The sequence below is a fragment of the Poecile atricapillus genome, chromosome 4 (genome assembly GCF_030490865.1).
Source record: "Poecile atricapillus isolate bPoeAtr1 chromosome 4, bPoeAtr1.hap1, whole genome shotgun sequence".
Lineage (NCBI taxonomy): Eukaryota > Metazoa > Chordata > Aves > Passeriformes > Paridae > Poecile > Poecile atricapillus.
The window spans coordinates 31,306,814-31,325,647 of record NC_081252.1 but is presented as its reverse complement, the minus strand read 5'-3'; the positions used below and the strand labels follow the sequence as shown (position 1 = coordinate 31,325,647).

Here is an 18,834-nt window from a genome sequence, read left to right as displayed (position 1 = left end):
CACTGCACTAGAGGCTCATGCAATAGAGCATTTGTTAGCAGCACATTTTATAGTCTGCAAAGAAATGAAGTTCAACTGCTCATGCTCCAAAGCACTGGAAAACACAGCAATCCCTCAGCTCAAACCCACACTTTGGCACAACAATGCAAGATGCAGGCTATACTCATTAGACAGGTCAGTTCCCAGGCATGATCCACTTCAGTCTGCAAAGCTGACCAGAAGAAAATCACAAAATGATGAGGAAATGCTTCCACCACACCTGCAGAAGACAGCCCAGCTGTACAGTTTAAATACTTCCTACACCAGAAGCACATGATTTTGAAGACCCTGGCATGGCCATTTCCTGGTGTAATAAACACCTGATCAATCTTATCTGGAAACCCTGCATCCATGCCTGGGAACACCAAGAAGGCTTTCTAAAGGACACACTGCTACTTTCACCAGGGTAGGAATGAGGTATCTAGATAAGGTTTGTCACACAACTAAAACAGTGCACAGACTACTTCAAAGGGGATGCTAAAAGGAGATGGTTCACTGTGAAAGTAGAACTCAACTTTGCATTTCATCAGAGAGATGTGGAAACATGACCAAAAAAATAATAATCTCACAAAAAGGATATTACTGGGATGGTCACTAAATTTGATTTGACATGAGTCTAGATACATATAATTTGATGTGATATTAGAAGAGAAACATTTGTCATGTGTAGTACTAGTTCTACGGTAACTGAAAACTGTCAAGAAACACTTAGCTGTGCCATAGACAAAATACTCAGTATTCAAAGAAACATAACATCGGGAACACTGACACTACAGTTTGTTAATACTTGTCAGGTAACACAAGGAAGTCACATGAACTACCAAGAAATCAAATGAGAAATCATTTATAATTTGTAATTTCCTACTAAGAGCAAATCAGCTGTAGTGACAGAAATCAAAGCTTTTAACACATCTGGTTATATGCATCCTTGGTAGATTCAAAGGTGCAGACATAACATGAAAATTATTTTTAGAGTCTTATACCTAGATACATGTAGTTAACTTTTGCTACTTTCCCCCCTACAAGTGGGCATGTTCTCAGCAATTTTCCCTTTTATTCTGGAATGCCGTTTTGATTGGGGATCAGGACATTTTGGGTTTTCTTATTTCCCAAATTACTTGGAAGAAAAAAAATGCAAAGAGTATCTATGGATCACTTAAATGGAAAAACTAAATTATTGCCAAGGTCATAATGATTTATTGTGGAAGTTTTAGTTTAATTTTAAAGGAAAAAAAATGTTCTTTTCAAGGCATAGAACATTATTATCTGCTGAATGCAAATTGATACTGATTCTTTGTAAAGAATCTTTTGTAAAGAATTCTTTGTCAGTCCAAAACATCAGTACAGTAGTAGTAACTGCTATTAATGAACATTGCAAGTAGACCATCTGACAAGAGCCATTACTAAGACCAGTCCATTGCCTGACTTCATTGGAAATTACAGTAATAAATTTTTTAGTCCTTAGTTCATCTATTCAATATCAAAATGTCAAATCCCTCTGATTAGCTCAGCACATACACTGTGATTGAATATCTGAAAGGAGCTTCAGAGGCACTTTGCTTTCATGTCATGCACACAGGGTCACCAAACAACTGAAACGCAAACTTTAAAATTCATTACCCAGCCTATGCCATTTAAGCTCAGCAATCAACTTACAAACTTTGTGTATGCAAGACAGGAGATCACTTGCCAAGATGACATTTATACTCAAAGTAAACAAATAGCACAGTCTAGATTTCCTAATGCATCAGACTGTTTGCAGGATCTGATTGCTGATGCTTAATGCTCAGACCACATGCATGCAAAGAAGCCATACGATTGTGAAAACACAAACCACTCTGCTTAAACCTGAAACCTTCATCCTACGAATCAGAAAGGACTGGGTTAAATTGTGGATTGTGCTGTCCTCAAGCATGCCTCCAGTCTCCTCCATTAGCATTGATATACCCTTGTCAGAGCCCAGGACTCACTTTGCTTTGCTAAAGGGATGGAAAAACATGTTTAGAAGAAAGAAGTAAGGAGTAAATAAATGGAGATAAAAGATGAGGGCATTTGTGGAACCACTTAGAATGACTACATTGCTAAAATAATCCCGTAATGTGAGGAAATTGGCTGTGAGTAGGTTTGCAGCTACAAAGAGCCACAAAACCTCAACATGGTTTGAAGCGGTTTTGCTGAAGGGAAGCAGCTGTAGCAGCTGGCCTGGATTCTGAAATGTGTTTGGGAAAAAAACCCCAACCAAACAACAAAACTCTCACATCTTCAAGATGTACATATCTGCAGAGAACATCAGGAGAGCCTTGAGAGCTCAACAGGGCTTGGATGAGAACCACACCTCTTCTCAGGAAGGAGTGATGAGTGCACAGGGACCCTTACTCAATTTGCTCTCTTATTTTCCCTGTGCAGCCTCTACCAGCTTTTGTTCTGCCAAAAGGTAGGCTGGGTTAGAAAGCTCTTAACACTCCTCTTTCCACCAAGTGTATTTATCTGAGCAAGTCCAATGGGCCTGAATCCAGCTACAACAGACTTTCTGGGAACCTCTGACTGTTATGAAATGTAGTGACTCAGCCAAGCTACATAAAAAAGAGAATATATTTTATTTGTTTACTGGAACTTAATAAACCAAGGCAGGAAAAAAAAAAAGTGTCAGAAAAGCCACATCCCCACATACCTTCATCTTAGAAAGATTATTCCTCCTCTCTGACCCTAGGCAGGTGTTGCTATCTAGCTTTCTGCCACTCTCCCCTAGCCCATAGCTCTGTACTTCAGGCACTCCTAGTCACCTGTCCCATGATGCAGTTGAATCGAAGGTATCAGTGCTTATTTATGACCAGCACTTCCCCACTTATGTTCCCATTGCCATGGTGAGCAGCAACAGAGCCTGAAATATAAGGTCAAAACATAGCCTAGATATCTCCCACAAGCCATATGGAATAATCATTTTCTGAGGGAATTTCTGGCATAAATTTGCACTTGCTCTCTGACCAAAAGCATGCCTCAGCTCAGCACTCTGGACTCCTAACTGAGTTCCTAGGACAGAGAACAATAAATATCCCTAAAAATCTTAAACCCAGATTCCTCTACAGAAACTGAAGAGGAACATGCCAGTTCCTTATAGGTTATCAGTGTTACTTCTTTGATCTCTGTCAGCTTCACTGTGTTTCCTCCCACCATGTGGAAGTTCAGGTCCCTTGCACATACCTGCACTGCTTGCCAAGCACCCAACATCACTTCATAAGAATTGATTATTATTTTTCATCTTTCATAGCTTTCAGAGCTTTTCAGCCTATCGTTGCACAAATAATGTATGACAATATATGTTGCATCTGAATATATTTGTGAAGACAAACCAGACCTCTTCCCCAGTAACTATTCCACTGAAAATCAAATATTGGTCTGCGTGTCTCAGGTTACTCAGAGCTAATGCAGTTAGCATCACAATACAGTAATGTAAACTACATCAAACTAATCACACATCAAGACAGAGGAAAAAATAGGAGAAATCAAATGAACCCTGGAAAGAGACATCAAGTACTGGCTGCCAGGACTGCACATACTGAAATTCCTGAGGAAAGATGAAAATTATTGTGGTAAGTGCATCATGATTTAGGCCAGCCTAAGAGGGAGGCTGTCCACTTGGTGAAAATCTGGATCAAAACAAATATTCAGCATAGGAGACGATGTTCTGGAGACAGGTGTGAGGACACAAAGTGTGAAGCACCAAAAAGGCAGAAACATAGTAAGAACTTACAATCACTATCTGGTCTCAGCATTAGTCAAAATTCAATTACTGGGACCTACCAGATTTCAGTATAAATTGACATTTCTGAGAATTAAATAGGATTATCAATAGATGAGAATAGAAAAGTGCAGTATTGACAATAGTGCCAGTATATCAGAATGGTGATACTGCAGCCCAGTTTGGTATCCTAGGCTTGATGAATAATACACTGGGAAAACCAGAAACTCTTCATTTCTGTGTTACCTCCTGTATCACCTCAGCCTTCTCTGAATTAATTTTAAAACAGCTATTTTGGGAACTTGTTAAAACAAAGACAGCTCCATGTCAGTTTTAGCTTGGGAGACTGTCAAAAATCCAATTCTAGCTGCAGCTTATGTGGAATCAAATGCAGACTCAGGCCTTAATTTTGACATAGGTATCCCAAGACAGAGACATCAGCTCTGTTTTTTCCTCTGTGAATTGCAACATATCTTTTCTACTGCTAAGTTTTCATGTCATATGAAAACCAATGCAATTTAGAAATTCTTCTCCTCTACTTTGATACAATCTTGGGGAATGCAAGTGAATTCTTCATTTTAATCTGGATCACCAGCAAGATGAAAGAGCATAAAAATTTAAAAAGAGATCAAAATTAAGAAAAATACATAATATCCAAGGAAAACAAATAAATATTTAGCCAGAAAACAGGTGTAGCTGAATGGAAACTTCCCTGTGCAATATGAAAAGTGTCGGTAAAGGGCTGTGAATAGTTCTTGCCTACTTTACTCACTTCCTACCAAAAACACGCTTCAATGCTTTGTTGTTTCAGTCCTAGGAGATCGGAAATATTTGCCTTGAACTGCTACTGACCATACACATCAGTTTGATCAGAAAGACCAAAAGTTTGGTAGTAAGTGTGTACCATAAGCTGAGGAGAAACGGCTCAGAAGTTGTATTATTCAGCAGGCAAAAGTATACTACAGCCTTCACACAGGGAAAGAAGTCCTCTCTTGAAGAAAGCCAATGGAAATAAAAACAAAAGGACATTATAAGGAAGATCAAAAGCTCTCAGTGCATTGAGGTGACCAGCATGCAGCACATCAGAACTTTCCAAAACACTACTGTACTTTCTAGGTACAGAGCAGATTCTAATATCTTTCCAAGGGCAAAAGAGTCTGGAAACTGGTCTGGAAGGTAGTCCTGATGAATTCCTAGATGACAGATATATATGTCACTATGTTATAGGACTGAACAGCAGCATATGCAAGCCAGGTCTCCATCCTGAAGGTTAAATGATCCTGTGCAAGTCATTTCCCTGTCTTCTTGATATTTCCAGGTGTAGCAAAGACAATATTGATGATGCCCACTGTATTATGCATTTAGATGATGAAAATAAACAGAAGTGGATATGTACTTAAGAAGAAATAATTTGCTGTGGCTTCTTCTCTTCTTTGACTATCATGCAAACTCATTCAAGGAAGCTTAACAAGATATTGACTGAAATGCATCTGGAACTGGACAATCCAGATTCAACCATAGCAGTGTAAGAGTTAGCATCATTATTAATATGCTGAATACCACTTCTCCAAAAATCTCAAAGTGAAATATCATAATTCACCTCTAGGTCAGAATATCACATTTAGAAGGTGGAGTTTTTTCCCACTCCACAGGTATGTTATCATAGATATTAACTGGAAAATGTCTATTTACTTCAAAGAGGAAGGGGGAAATGTGCCCAGACTGGAGATGCCCATGGCAGCTGCAGTGAGGAAACAAGAAACTAAAGAAGTCTAGACCAACATGAAAGCTTTTAACATGCCAGTGTAAAGGTTCAAGACTTCTTTAAGAGTCAGATGATTTTATCACCAATGACCTTAATGATGGTGCGTACTCAGCAAAGAGGAGCTGTGGACACAGTTTGACTCTAATTATTTGAATCCATAGATTTTTTCCAATTTCTATTTTTTTGAAAGACAATATAAAAGTGAAAACACAAGTCCTAAAAGAAGCAGCAGAAAAGTTTTACTGAGTAATCATATAATCACAGAATACCAGGCTGGAAGGGGGACTCAGGACAATTTTGCAGTGGCACTCCCAAGGCAATGCTCACCTCACCTGTGCAATTCTTCCAGCATGAAGTCACACCCACAAGCTTGTAATCCAGCCCAGGGACTCCAAAGAAAAATGTAGTTGTCACCTGTACCTGATGTTCATCTAAATAATGTCCCCAGCAGCAAGAAATTGACACAGCATAGCTACTTATGACACAAGCACTCTGTGATCTGCCTCACCCACACCTTCTCTCCTTCCTTGGTAACTCTGGAAAAGAGCTTATCCTTCCCTTGGATACCCTTTGACAGCAAGGGACATCCTTTTAACTCTTCTCAGTGGAAATTATCACAGATCTAAGGTACTTGTGACAGCCAAGGCTTACCTGTTCCCTCTGGTCGACTGAGCACATTCATCAGCCCAGATGAAGATTATAATGGATGCAAGGACTCCCTGATGACTTTTCCCTCACAGCCAAATCTCTCCTTTGCTGCTTTATGAAAGTTGAAATATTTATGTGCAAATGTACCAATATCAAAATTCCATGTAAGATTTTTTTAATTCTAGGATGGAACTTCAGAGGGAAACTAAAGAAATATGCTTAATCTGCTCTGTTAGTACCAGCACTTCTGTAAAACAAACACAGCAGTGATGAAGGATCTCGCACAACCCAACATCTTTGAAACTCAATCTCATACAGCATAAATACAGTCCCCTGACTCACCCTCTTTTCTACCTCCTCTAAATGACTATATTTGAATCATGCACATGAGAAAAAACATCAGGACAGTACCATTACCTGCACTACATATGTCGCAGAAGCACAAATGGCATGGAATGTCTAAGCCTTTTAATAATGATGCTGTTCTCCACTGCAGATCACCTGGCACACACAGTTCAGCTCTCTGAAAATATAATGCAGTCACTCCCTGATTAAATTACTCCTGGAGTGGAAAAGACATTGAGCAGCCTGCCTGTTTCAATTGGCTGTGTAGTGACTGAGCTCCATGAATATGGAAATAATTGGATATCCTAGACCAACATAGAGGAGGACGAAGAATATGTGACCCACATAAAGGGCATGCTGGAGTTGCATGAAAGTGAAATCACAGTGTAATATTAAACAAGTGAAAAGTCCTTGATATCAGTAATAGAGGTTAGAAAACAAATCAAGATTACTTCAGTAAAATGCCAGAGGGTTCCAACAGAGAGGCAAAGCCTTTTCAAATGCATTTTACAGGCTCCTTTCTCCAGGGAAAGAGGTAAAACTGAGATTTTATTTTAAATCCTAATTCATAACTCTAATCTACACCTTTGTGTCTCTTTTGTTCTTGATGATTAATAGGTTTACAAGACTACTAAGTAGCTGGAAGGTACGTATTTTTACTTGGGCTCTGAAGTTTTGACCTTAGTAGTAGTTAATAGCCCAAAAGATTCTAATCAGAGTATGAGAAATGGACAAGTACCTTAGGAAAACCAAAAAGCTTTACCACCAGATGAGCCTGTTTTCACCAACTCAAGCAGACACACTGCAAAGAAAGTAAGAAAATTACAGTCTTGAACTTTACTGGAAAAATTCTGTCACATATGTCCGTAAAATCTTTTTAAAAAGGCATATATTTCCCTTGGATGTGACTCACTTTCCCACCTGTGCTAACCAGGAAGAACCAGCACTCCAGTATAAGAGGTGTTTTGGTGAAATTGAAGTGCTCTGCTTCCCACATACTCCTGCAGCTTGAGCACGCAGCACATCCAGGCCCCGTACAGCTCTACCTCTCCTGCCACTCCCTGGAACTGCTGGCAAACAAGATGTTACAGCAACCTTGTTTCTTCTTCAGCTTCTTCTACCTGGCTGTCATAGCAAAAGGCAGATCCAATAGCAAGGAAGAAAAATTAAGTCTAAACCACACTGGACAAATGCAAACATGCATGCATATAGAATTCTAAACATTTTTTGTCCCCATCTGAAAACTAGGGCTACCAATTCATGACAAAATTTTTAAAAGGTCCTGAGATGTACTCTCAAAACAGTTTTGCATGGACCTTACATTTGCAAAGATCTAGTTTCTTAGTGTAGTTAGTTCCTAAGGATTTTAGAGTGAAGCTGTATTTTCCTTTCTGTAATGCTAAGAAATTTTCCTTTCATTCCTTTAACATTACATAAGTGCTTTTCATTTCCTGAACAATTTTCAGAGAAAGCCGCTATATTTTTGGAATATCTTATTAATTCATAAATTTACATACATGGTTCAATTAAGCATCGGAAAACTTCACCACTGACTTTTATCTCATAAAATCACCTTACACTATCCTGTAAATTAAAAGGTCAGTGGCATGTTTTCTATCCCTGTGGCTCAAACAAATCTCTGTATCAGTTTCTAAACTAGCAACCGTTATTTACACAGTGAATTCATTAATCTAAAATATTTCTGTTTAAATTTGCTAGGATTAGAGGTAATATTATGATTTATTACATATTATCATCAGATAGTTTTTTTACCTAATAGCAGTATGATGAGAAAAAATCAATGCAGGCAACATGATTCACAATACACACCACCATACATTTTGCTAATAGCTTTTTACAAGTTTTCCCAAAGTTTATTTAAAATCTCTTCCCTGAAATCAAGAGGCTACACCTTCTCACAAATAAAATAATACAAAGTTTCCTGTATAAAGGGTGTTTCAAAACTGTCACCTCGATTTTCAGACTATTCTAACCGAAGAAGAATGCTTTTCTAAAATACTGGCTCCACATTAAAAGCACACACAGGAAAGACTATTTGATGTGAAGCTCCTCCTTTCAAAATCAATACAACTGAAAGTTTCCCTCTGTGAAGGAGGTTGGTACGTATGTGGTCATTCTAAATGTTAATGAAAATATCATGAATCCAAAGAATCCAAATATACACATACTCTGGTCTGGGCAAGTTGAAATCTAACTGTCCTATCAGAGGTTGGGTGACTGGCTACAAAAGCTAAAAAATAGAAATGAACCAAATGCACCTTTCAAAACTGGAAGCCACTTGGTTCACTGAGTGATTACCATTGATCCCTGGCACATGTAGCTCTAACTCTGTTATGATCATGGCCAGCACTTTAATAACTACCTTCTGTGAAATCAATTCACAGGGGAAAATGCTGAAAAAAAAATCTTAAAACCCTACAAGTATTAAAGCCCCACTTTTAAGACTGGAATGTTCTGCCTTTCCAGATGTAGTTGAAGTACCAGCTTGGTAGCAGAAATGGCAGCACAGATGACACAACATCTCCTTACCTTTCACAATTCACATCCCAGAAAAACATGTGAGTGCAACACAAACCAGTGACCATCAGTACTGGTCTGGGTAACATGAAACCCTCTGAAGCTCTCTGCCTTGGTGCATGTGCCTAGGAGGCCTTTGGATGTTCAAACACTCCTGTGGTTTGAACATCTTGGCCTGTAACTCTTATTAAGACAACTTCCAAAAGAAATGATCTCTTAGTAAACTAGGTGGAGTTACAGATAGCTAGACTGGTTTGAAAACTAAGTGATTCTAATTTCTAAATATGGCTATACAATAAAAGATGATCTAGTAGGCAAAACTGACCTTAAATGCAGGACATTTAAGTCCAGCTTTTGGTTTTGCCACTGGCCCACTGGAAAGATTCTGTCTGAGATTTTTCGCCATGCACAAAAAAAAAAGGAACAATAAGAGAATTGCCTCAAAATCTGAGCAACATTATAAGCAGATGATTAAGAGATATATTGAGCTGCAGAGTTTTGGCTTTGAAAATCTTGATCCAGTTTCTTATCCTGGAAAGGAAGCTGGGATTATTCAATTTAAGAACTGTCAACTATTTATAGCATCAGCTATTAAAAAAAAAAAAATCTTGTAAGAAATAACAAGCCAAAAACCTCTTGCTGCCTCAACCACCTCCAGTAGAAATAATTCCCAGGGGTATCTGCATACTGTTCCAAGGTTGCTGGAGTGCATATTGTTCCATGTCCTCTTGCCAGTAAATTGCCAAACCACTGTCAGACACACAATGGAGAGGAAAAAGGAAAAAAGGGTTCTGAGGATTTAACTTCAGTAGAGTTTCTATCACAGTTCTGTTACTTTAGGAAGATGTTGCCCATGTCCAAGTGACTGAATAACGTTTCTCTGTTATCAAGGCAATGCAACCTGATCTAGTGGAAGATGTCCCTGCCTATGGCAGGGGGGTTGGAACTAGATGATCTTTGAACACTGTTCAATGCTAATGTACTTTTAAGAACATTCCCATTGGCATGGAACAGGGATAGCATAGTACAGTTTAGCCTAAAACACAGAACCTGTTGATGATGAACCTGAAAACAGAATCCAGAACTGTAACTACTCTGAAACTGAGGTACCTTAAAAAAACCAAAAAATCACACAGCTCTCTGCTATCTTCTGACAAACAACTTTCTGTTTCTGTATCAGAAGAAAGAAAGAGCTCTGGTCAACATTGAATATGTTAATTTACTCATTGGTAGAGAATACATCATGAAGACATTTTCTTTAAAAACTAAGTCCCAAAGGGAGGTGAAGACATTTACTCCTGCTTTGACTAACCAGTCAAGTATAAGAATGTAACACATACACTAATAAAGATATCTGTGAGTCCCTAACATGGAAATCATTAAGAACAATGATGACATCTTAGCTGGATAAACACAAATGAAACGGTTTAGGGATGAAAGATTAACACTGCACTGTCTAAAAACTATTATAGTGCAACTGAATAAAAAATGAGAGTTTCTTCAGGAATCAGATAATGGCCTGAGATATGCTGGTATGGCCAAAGACATGGTGTGACAGAGCTTTCTCTCACCAGAGGGTAACTAACTGATGGAAGATTGTGAGCAGGCTTTTTCTAGTAGATGTGATCTGAAAAGTAAGATACTTGCAAACAAGAAAATTTTGTCAGAAGAGGATCAATTCAGTACGACCTGGTGAAAGAAAATAAAAATTAAGTATAAACAGATTCAGCATTTTTGCCTTATGTTTTTTGTCTATATCTTTCATGTTTCTAAGTGCATTGCTGATTTTAACTGTTACAAACAAAAGTTCATAGAACATTTCCTCTTACCCTGTCTTGACTTGTGCGTTGTTTAGACTAACTAGCCTTTCTTTACTAAGGCCGTGGCAAGATACAGACCAGGTCACAAGGGTAAGAAAACAAGCACCCAGTTAACCAGGTAACAGGAACCCAGTTAGGGCATGCAAGGAGAAATACAGCAAGCCATGAGCTCTGCTACATTGACTCGGTGGAAAGCTGGCACCACAAACATCAGGAAAAACAAATAAATACCTTCTAGTAACTGTTGGGATGGAAATCAGTAGTGCATCAACTCCAAAGATCCCAAAGAACACACCAAGCTACCCACATCACTTATCCTCCTTCCTCATTCATGTTTTCTGGAAAATTTATGTCCAAAGAAATGTCAACACATCATGGTGGGATGCTAATAAGATTGTCTTTGAAAAGCAGGACTGGCTACCTCACAAACCAGAGATCAGAAGGGAAAGGGGGCAGCCCAATACACCCTCTGCCAGTGATGGTGGATCAGAGATCCTATCTAATTTTTTCAGAAAAAGGTTCAGAAAACATGTCATATGAAGACTGCATTAGTTTATTATACTTCTTAATTTTAAGGAACATTCAACTTCATATAACTTTAACAATAGGGAATAAGAGAGATTTTTATTTTTTGGACAGTAGAAAACAGGATGCAGACATAAAGTGTTGAACGATGACACGATATGGATTTACAGCTCCAAAAAATAAGATGACAGAAAATAATAAGATTTGGCATAATGTTGATTACAGAAAGTTAAACCTAAATGGGTTTTAAAACACCTTAGAATTAATTTAATTTAAGTATTGTAAATGATTATAGTAGTAAATATTTTTGTTCTATAAAATTAAAAATCGTTTACTGTAACTTTGTAACTCTACTCTCTATCATTCCTTACCCCTTTCCAAGTAAAAAACCTCTCAACAAACTGTTAAGGGACACTTCTGAATGGAGTTAACACTAGGTGTAATTCAAAGAGCAAACAGCTTCAGAAATGTGAGGAGCCAAACAAGATAGATTTAAAACACTTTGCTAAATCAAAAGTGTTTCTGGACATGCAGTACAGCATGTGTGCCTTAAAAGACTCCCCTTGTAAGAGATGTCCCAAATATTCAGATGGATTAATTTAAATAATGAGACAACTATAGAAAGCATGAACAAAAATCTTGAATTATAAAAACTGTAACCTTGATACAGTAAAGAAAAATTAACATCCCTTGAATGGAAAGCTCTTAAATTGCTTGAAAAGAAATATGAACAAGAAGTAGTATTTTCTAATTCCCCATGCACTAATCATAACTCACCAACAGTGGTTTCCCACACAAATCCATTTTCAATGCAGTTGCATTGGGCAATGTTGCAGTGACACCTTTCAGCTATTCTGATGCTCATAAATAATGATTCAACCTTTTAAAGCTATATACTTCCTCTAAGAAGCAACATTAAGTAGACAAGGAAGTAAACAGCTTGATATGAATTACTTTTTTATTTGAACTGCTCTTAAAAAAGAATACACAAAAAATACATTGTGTATGTTTGAAAACAATTCTGCACAAGTTAAACATTACCATAAAAGTCATCCTCTTACAAGGAAAGTGATTCACAGTGGAAACAATTTGAAACTCAGTTTTACAAAGTTTGCATAAGAATTGTCCAGCCAGGGAAACAAATCCACTCACTCCCATGCTTTGTGATAAGCATAGAGGACAAAACCAAAGCAATTACAAGAAATAGCCTTTCATTGATCCAGAGAACACAAGCTGATAGGAACATGCAGATAGGTAGTAGATATTGTTGAAATAAAAATACAGGATTTTAAGTGTCGCATAGACAAGGAACAGTTTTGTGACAAGTATAAACACATTTTATCATTAAGAAAATCAAATAGCACCAGGATAATCTTAGTAACTATAAAGAAAATAAATACTGCATTTACTTCATATTCTAATTTCAGAGATAAGGATAAAAAATTGCCTTACCTCAAATACAGCCTGAAGAGAGACATTAACAATATGCCTACATCCTCTTTTAGTTCCCTTGATAGCAATCTAAGAAGAAATACAAAATACCAAATAACTGTCTTCCCTGCAGAGAACATGTGCCCAGGAATAACACACTTCCCAGTAAAGTGTGCAGAAAATAAGTAAAAAAGTAATTAAAAAATTAAAACTCAAAAAGACAATCCTTGCAAATTAAAATGACAAGAACTTTATATTTGACATTCACAGTATAATTTATTGCATTTTAAGGGAGTAGAGACATTCAGGAATTAGATAATATAGACTTAACTGTGATATTACCTCAATTCTCACTAAAATATTCATTCAGTACATTTGTCTACAAAAGGAAGATTATAAATCCATCCACACAGAACTCAGACACTCAGCACATAAAAAGATTCCTATTCCAGTAGTAGGCACACATGGGTTCACATGATACAACCTTATTAACTTGCTTTTTTCTCCCAAACTACAGTGCTTACTAAAGCACTTACTAAATGTTAAATACTTTGGTCAAGAGTTCAGTCACTGACCTGCACTGAAAGCCTTATGTTCAGCTCCAACATTTTCTAACAGAAATCAAGGAAAAAAAATGGTTTCACGGAATGAACTGTTAAAAAAGAAAATCCTCATATAAGCTTTCCCCGAGGGGGAAGAAATATCCACAAGCTTTAAATTGGCCAGGCGGATTTAAGAGGAAGCAAAAAAAAAAAAAAAAAGAGGCAGCTCTTTCTGTTGCGTCAAAGAGCCCACTGTGCAATAGGAACAGAGAACAGAGTTGTTAAACTGGCAAGCTTTTGCTGAAGACAGCTTTTCAATATGCTCTCAGCATCGTCTCCCAGGGCTGGCTGGAGACAGTCCCACTCCTCTTATATGGGCTCTACTCCTTCAAGAGGCAATCACTCTTAAGGACAGTTTCTATAAACACACTGTTCTCCTGGCTTGGCTGCACACGAGACAGGCAATTGCACATGTACACATACCTGCATTCAAGGAGCAGACCTGCACACACTTGGGGAAAATGCAGGCACACTCAAACTAGCCATCATTACCTTGGCTTAAGAGCAGGATGCTATTGAAGAATGACTGCTTGCTAAAACTCCCTTCCCCACTTAGACCATTCACTGTGCTGTTGGAAATCAATCCTGAAAGGCGCAGTACTTAGAGAGGAAACCTCTAATGCAATTCCACTGGGACGTTGTAGCCCCAGCAATGCTCTCTGATTAAAGGAAATGAGTAGTCACATGCTGCCCAACTTTGTGTGTAGTGCAGAGAGCTCACAGAGCTACCAGAGACTGCAGCTACATGGGATGAGTGAACTGTCCCTCCTGGGAATGATGGCTCCACTACTGAGGCCATCTCTGGATGCTGAATCTGTGTACACATGGTGAACAGAGTGAGCAGTCTGGTTAAACATTAGTAGAGCCACATTCTTCACCACATACAGGAAACCACCACATAGGTCTCTGCAGGTAAGGACACCGCCCTGCATCACTTTTACAAGCCATGGAGACTTAAGCAAAGGCATTCAGAGCACAGTTCAACCTATTCCAACCTGCATCTGGTCCACTGAACCACCTTCTAGGCTTCACTGCCTACAAAGGGAACCCACGAAGGCTTTCCCAAAAAGAGGCTGCAGACAGCAACATTTTTAGAGATGAGTGCCACTCCAAATGACAAGGTGATGAATGCCTGCAACATGTGTGCAGAAAGAACTTGCAAGGAAGAATGGCATTGGTAAGGGACAGGAATAGGAAAGGGAAAATACAAACTGTGGAATGCACTTTTCAACGTGACTGCAGAATTAAAAGTGGGGACAAACATATGCAGCTGGTTAATTTAGAATTTCTCTTCTATTTCTGTATCTTTCAGAGTTGCCACAGGGACATTATGAGCCTGAATGTGTGGGAAGGCAGCAGAAGGAAATGAACTATATGCAGGATACTCTATTTGTGTTCTTTCTCTACTTTGTGAACTTTATATGGAAAAAATACTGGTTTAACAGCTTCTCTTGAAGCCCTTCCAGGTGAAAATGAATTTCTCTCCTAAGAAGTGTTTCCATAAATGACAGACTAAGTTTCTGCAAAAAGTACCTTCATCTTAGAAGTGAAATACAGTATTTTCTAAACTTTTAGCCCGGTAAATTTAATGCACGGTCCTATTTGTGCACCAAGCAGTGTGCTGCTTTACTGTGTTCTCACAATATCCAACAACTCACTGTGTCCAAAGCCCCAGCTGTAGTGTCACTGGAGTCATATGGGTGTAGATTTGGCCATACGAGAGTAGAGTGATTTCTAACTTTGTCTGTGCTGCGTGGAAGATAATTACAACCTGGTTAAGTTTCCCAGATCTAAAAGCTAGGCAGTTACTTTAACACTTCTCATAATAATACCTGCTCATAAGATTACCTAAATGTTTCCCCCTATAAATCCAGACTCCCCAGCACTCAACACTATCAAACCACAGGCTGAAGGAAACTGGTAATATTTGCTCTTTTCTTGAAATGGATTCTTCGTTTATCTTAGTATAATAAAAGTAGATGGATTTGCAGGTTGAGCAGGTGGCCGGTCCAGATGATGTCCTGATGTCCCTTTCAACCTAAACTATTTTGATTCTGTGAAAATGAGGTCAATTATTAAAAGCTGCCTTAGGCTATTACAGAAATTAAGTGGACTGTGGCCAGCTTCAGTGTTTTGAAGCCATAATTTGGATTCAACTGTCAACTGCAGTTTCAGAGTCAAAAGATCTCCATTCCGTAACTTCAGGAGAAGCTACCAGATCTGTTGAAACCATAAGCATTTGTAATGATATTGCCATCTATGAGGTCACTAATGGATATCACTTTATGGAGAGGGCTGTTTTGGTTCCCACACATCCCTTACTGTTCCACCCTTGGGTTCCCAATCTCCTTTTATTTTTCCCTTCTTATCTATCACCCAGTCATCCAATCTCAATTTAGTGTCTTTCAGCTGCAAGGGACAAAGAAGACATTGAGAATTACGAGTGACTGAAAGCCCAGGCAAGTTACATCAGCTGTAGAAACCCCTCTGCACAAAGAAAAGGACGCAAAATTGACTAAAAAAATCTACAAAATAACAAAACCTTTTGCATGATCCCTAGTTTTTGTGTAGACTCCACCACACTGCTAGCTCAACACAGACTGTCTTCTCCAAGGCCTCACTCAGAAGACATTAAGAAGATGACCCTATTCAAATCTTTTCTGTATTATGCCAAGATTTATGTTCCTTGTTACCCGTGCCAGACATCAATTCCTGCTCCCCAGGCCTAAGGAATGACTATCAATTCAAGCCCACATCATTTAGCACAGCAGTTATCCCAACCTCTGCAGTGCCACATCAAAGACCACTTAATCCCATACCTAAAACCCTAACCTATGTGCCCTTAGGGCTTGTTGTTAATACACCAGTCCCTGTGTAAGTGACAGCAGCCTATGGCACCAAGCCAGGAAATCCAACATAGAATGGATGCTATCTCCTGGGATTTTACTGATCCAGAAATGTAGGTGGAGAATGACATTCAAAGCCCTTTGCTGCTGCCAAGTGCCAGCTTAACACCTTCCACTCTCCTGGCTCATGGAGACTGTGGTGGTGCAAAAGAAATTTGAAGCGCTACCACCAAGGTCTACAATATGGCCTTCACACACATCATGTGTCTGTCCCTGTACTGCATCAGCTACACTGCCTGAATCCACAGCTAGCATTATCTCTGCTACTCACAAGCCTTCCTCAAGAAATGGGATGATCTTCTCAGGGAAAAATCATCCTTCACTACTGCCTTGAGGTCAATGATGCCTCTTTCCTGCTATAGAAGGTCACAAAGCATCTTCCTGAAAAACAAGGCTCATGTAAGCATTTCAGCTGAGTCCTGTATTCCTGCAGGAAGAAGGCTGTGTGCACTTCCAATTGTCTGGCTAAAATGTTGAGACTCAGCATGCCCTGCACTGAGGAAATCAAATCAGCACATTCAGGGCAAGAACTCAGGAATGCCGCTTTAATTGGAGAGGAAGCTTCACACCCTGACAGGCATAGCCCAGACTCAACACCACCTACATGCTTGGCTCTAGTAATGCGAGATGAGCATGCAATGCCACTGGCACATCAGTAGTTCAAGTTTAGTACAGCAGTGGCTCTAAACTCTGGGCCTGGCTAAAAACTGTAGCTTATGTTCCAAGTACATTCAAATATTATGTCACCTGTTGCAGACACAGTGCCCATGTTCTGAAGAACCACAGTGCTTCTTTTCCTCCCATCCACGAATGAAACATTGGTGGTGTTTCCTGCTTGCTCAGTGGAATCACTTGCCCCAATCCCCTGCAAGTCTGATCCTGCTGCCTGTTTTGTATCTATGTCAGGATCACAGAGCAAACAATTTTACCTCCTAAGTCCAGGGGTTGGGCAGCCTTGATGAAAGTCCTTCCTTAGGTTTAAACTCTTCCAAGCCTCAACCATCTTTGCCTATCTCCCCTTCAGACTTCTCTTCTGTCAAGTTATGCTGTTTGTAACATACAAAAGTGAACTCTCAACTTCTCCTTGCCTGGAAGGGCTGAGTAGACTGGCAAACACATGGACCATTAGGACCACAGAGGCAAGGATTCAACAAATCTCCACAAGAGGCTGCAATACTTCACTTGAAAAAAAAAAAAACCCACTCCAGATTATTTACAGCTTTAAAATAAATTTTAAAAATATAATTAAAAAATCCAATGTCCAGCGGACACACAGGCACACATACACAAAAAAATCAAATAAATAAAAGGGTGTTTCTAATTTACTGAAAGTATTCCCCCTTGCCTAGTGGATTAAATACATTGAAAGCAACATGCTTTCAGGACACCTTGTGAAACTGGTTCAAAACCTGCCAACTCCCTGCCTAGCTGGTGTCTTAATTCTTCACCAGCAATTTTTCAGGGCACTCCTCACACCTCTATTAATTTTCAGAAGTAACTTTTGGTAATACCCTGCCATCCATTTCACTCCTGCAGCATCCTGATTCTGGCCTCACAAGCAGCATATGGGGAGCCCCAACCAGCCCATCAGCTCTTGCTGGGCATCTTCCAAAGAGACAGAATACACAACTTTATTACCATATTCAATCTCGCAGTGCAAAAATATTAAATTATTATTTTTATTATTCAATCAAATTTGGCTGCATACATCTGCACAGATGTGGGGAAGAGCTGTGGGTAGACCTATGCACCAGCCAGTGATTAACATTGCTGCTCTTGCAGGGGATTGCAGGGCTGTGAAGCCATTTTTAGGGACCGTCCCACAGCAGTTTGTAGTTTGATAGCAAGAGCAGGAGAAGAGGAAGAGGCACCTGTTTTATGAGAGACTGGCTTTCTGCAATGCCCTTGTCACCTCTCTGAATGGCCACAGTCACCTCAGCAGGAAAGCAAGGATTTCTGTTAAAACTGTTTGCTGAAGGGATTATTGCATTATTTTGTAGATTTATGGAATTGATCAGTGGAAGCCCTCATGTGCAAAGTCTGTAAGGTCTGTTGCGACATCAGAAAGAAAGAGCCCACCTGAAAGGAGGAAACAAGAAAGTAACAAGGAAAGAGACAGAGAATTCCTACTAAGTAAGTAAAAGGTTGTGTTTGGAATCAAGCATTCTAACACTAAAACCTAATGATAAAGAAGCAAGACTCAGTTCCAAGCAGCTGAAAGGTGGATTCCCATCTGTGGTCAAAGGTCCTGCTTTTCCTTCGCATTTGCCTGTGGTGACTTTACTAGTGGACTGTAAGAACTGTAGGCACTAGGCCAGGCAGCAGTGCCTTGGACTTTCAGAGTGGGCTCTCACTTGCAGCAACCCCAGTTTCAGGAGGGCAGCGCTGCGCTGCCGCTCCCAGCAGTGACGGAACCCGGGCAATGCCTGGCCCGCTCCCGCGCCGCCGCCGGCTGAGGGCGCTCCGGGGCCCCCTC

At 39.4% G+C, this 18,834-nt stretch overlaps 1 protein-coding gene across 2 annotated transcripts in view; it reads right to left on the bottom strand.

The window, feature by feature from the left end:
• The window catches only part of CSGALNACT1 (chondroitin sulfate N-acetylgalactosaminyltransferase 1), a 41,241-nt gene extending 27,680 nt beyond the window's left edge, over positions 1–13,561 (bottom strand). Inside the window, exons 1-2 of one of the 2 annotated variants that reach the window (XM_058837987.1) lie at positions 13,426–13,561; positions 12,872–12,940 (exon numbers count right to left, since the gene is read on the bottom strand). The gene's annotated coding sequence lies outside the window, so the exon portion shown is untranslated. The remainder of the gene's footprint in view (positions 1–12,871; positions 12,941–13,425) is intronic. The other variant, XM_058837988.1, reaches the window with a different exon arrangement.
• Positions 13,562–18,834: the final 5,273 nt, after the last annotated feature.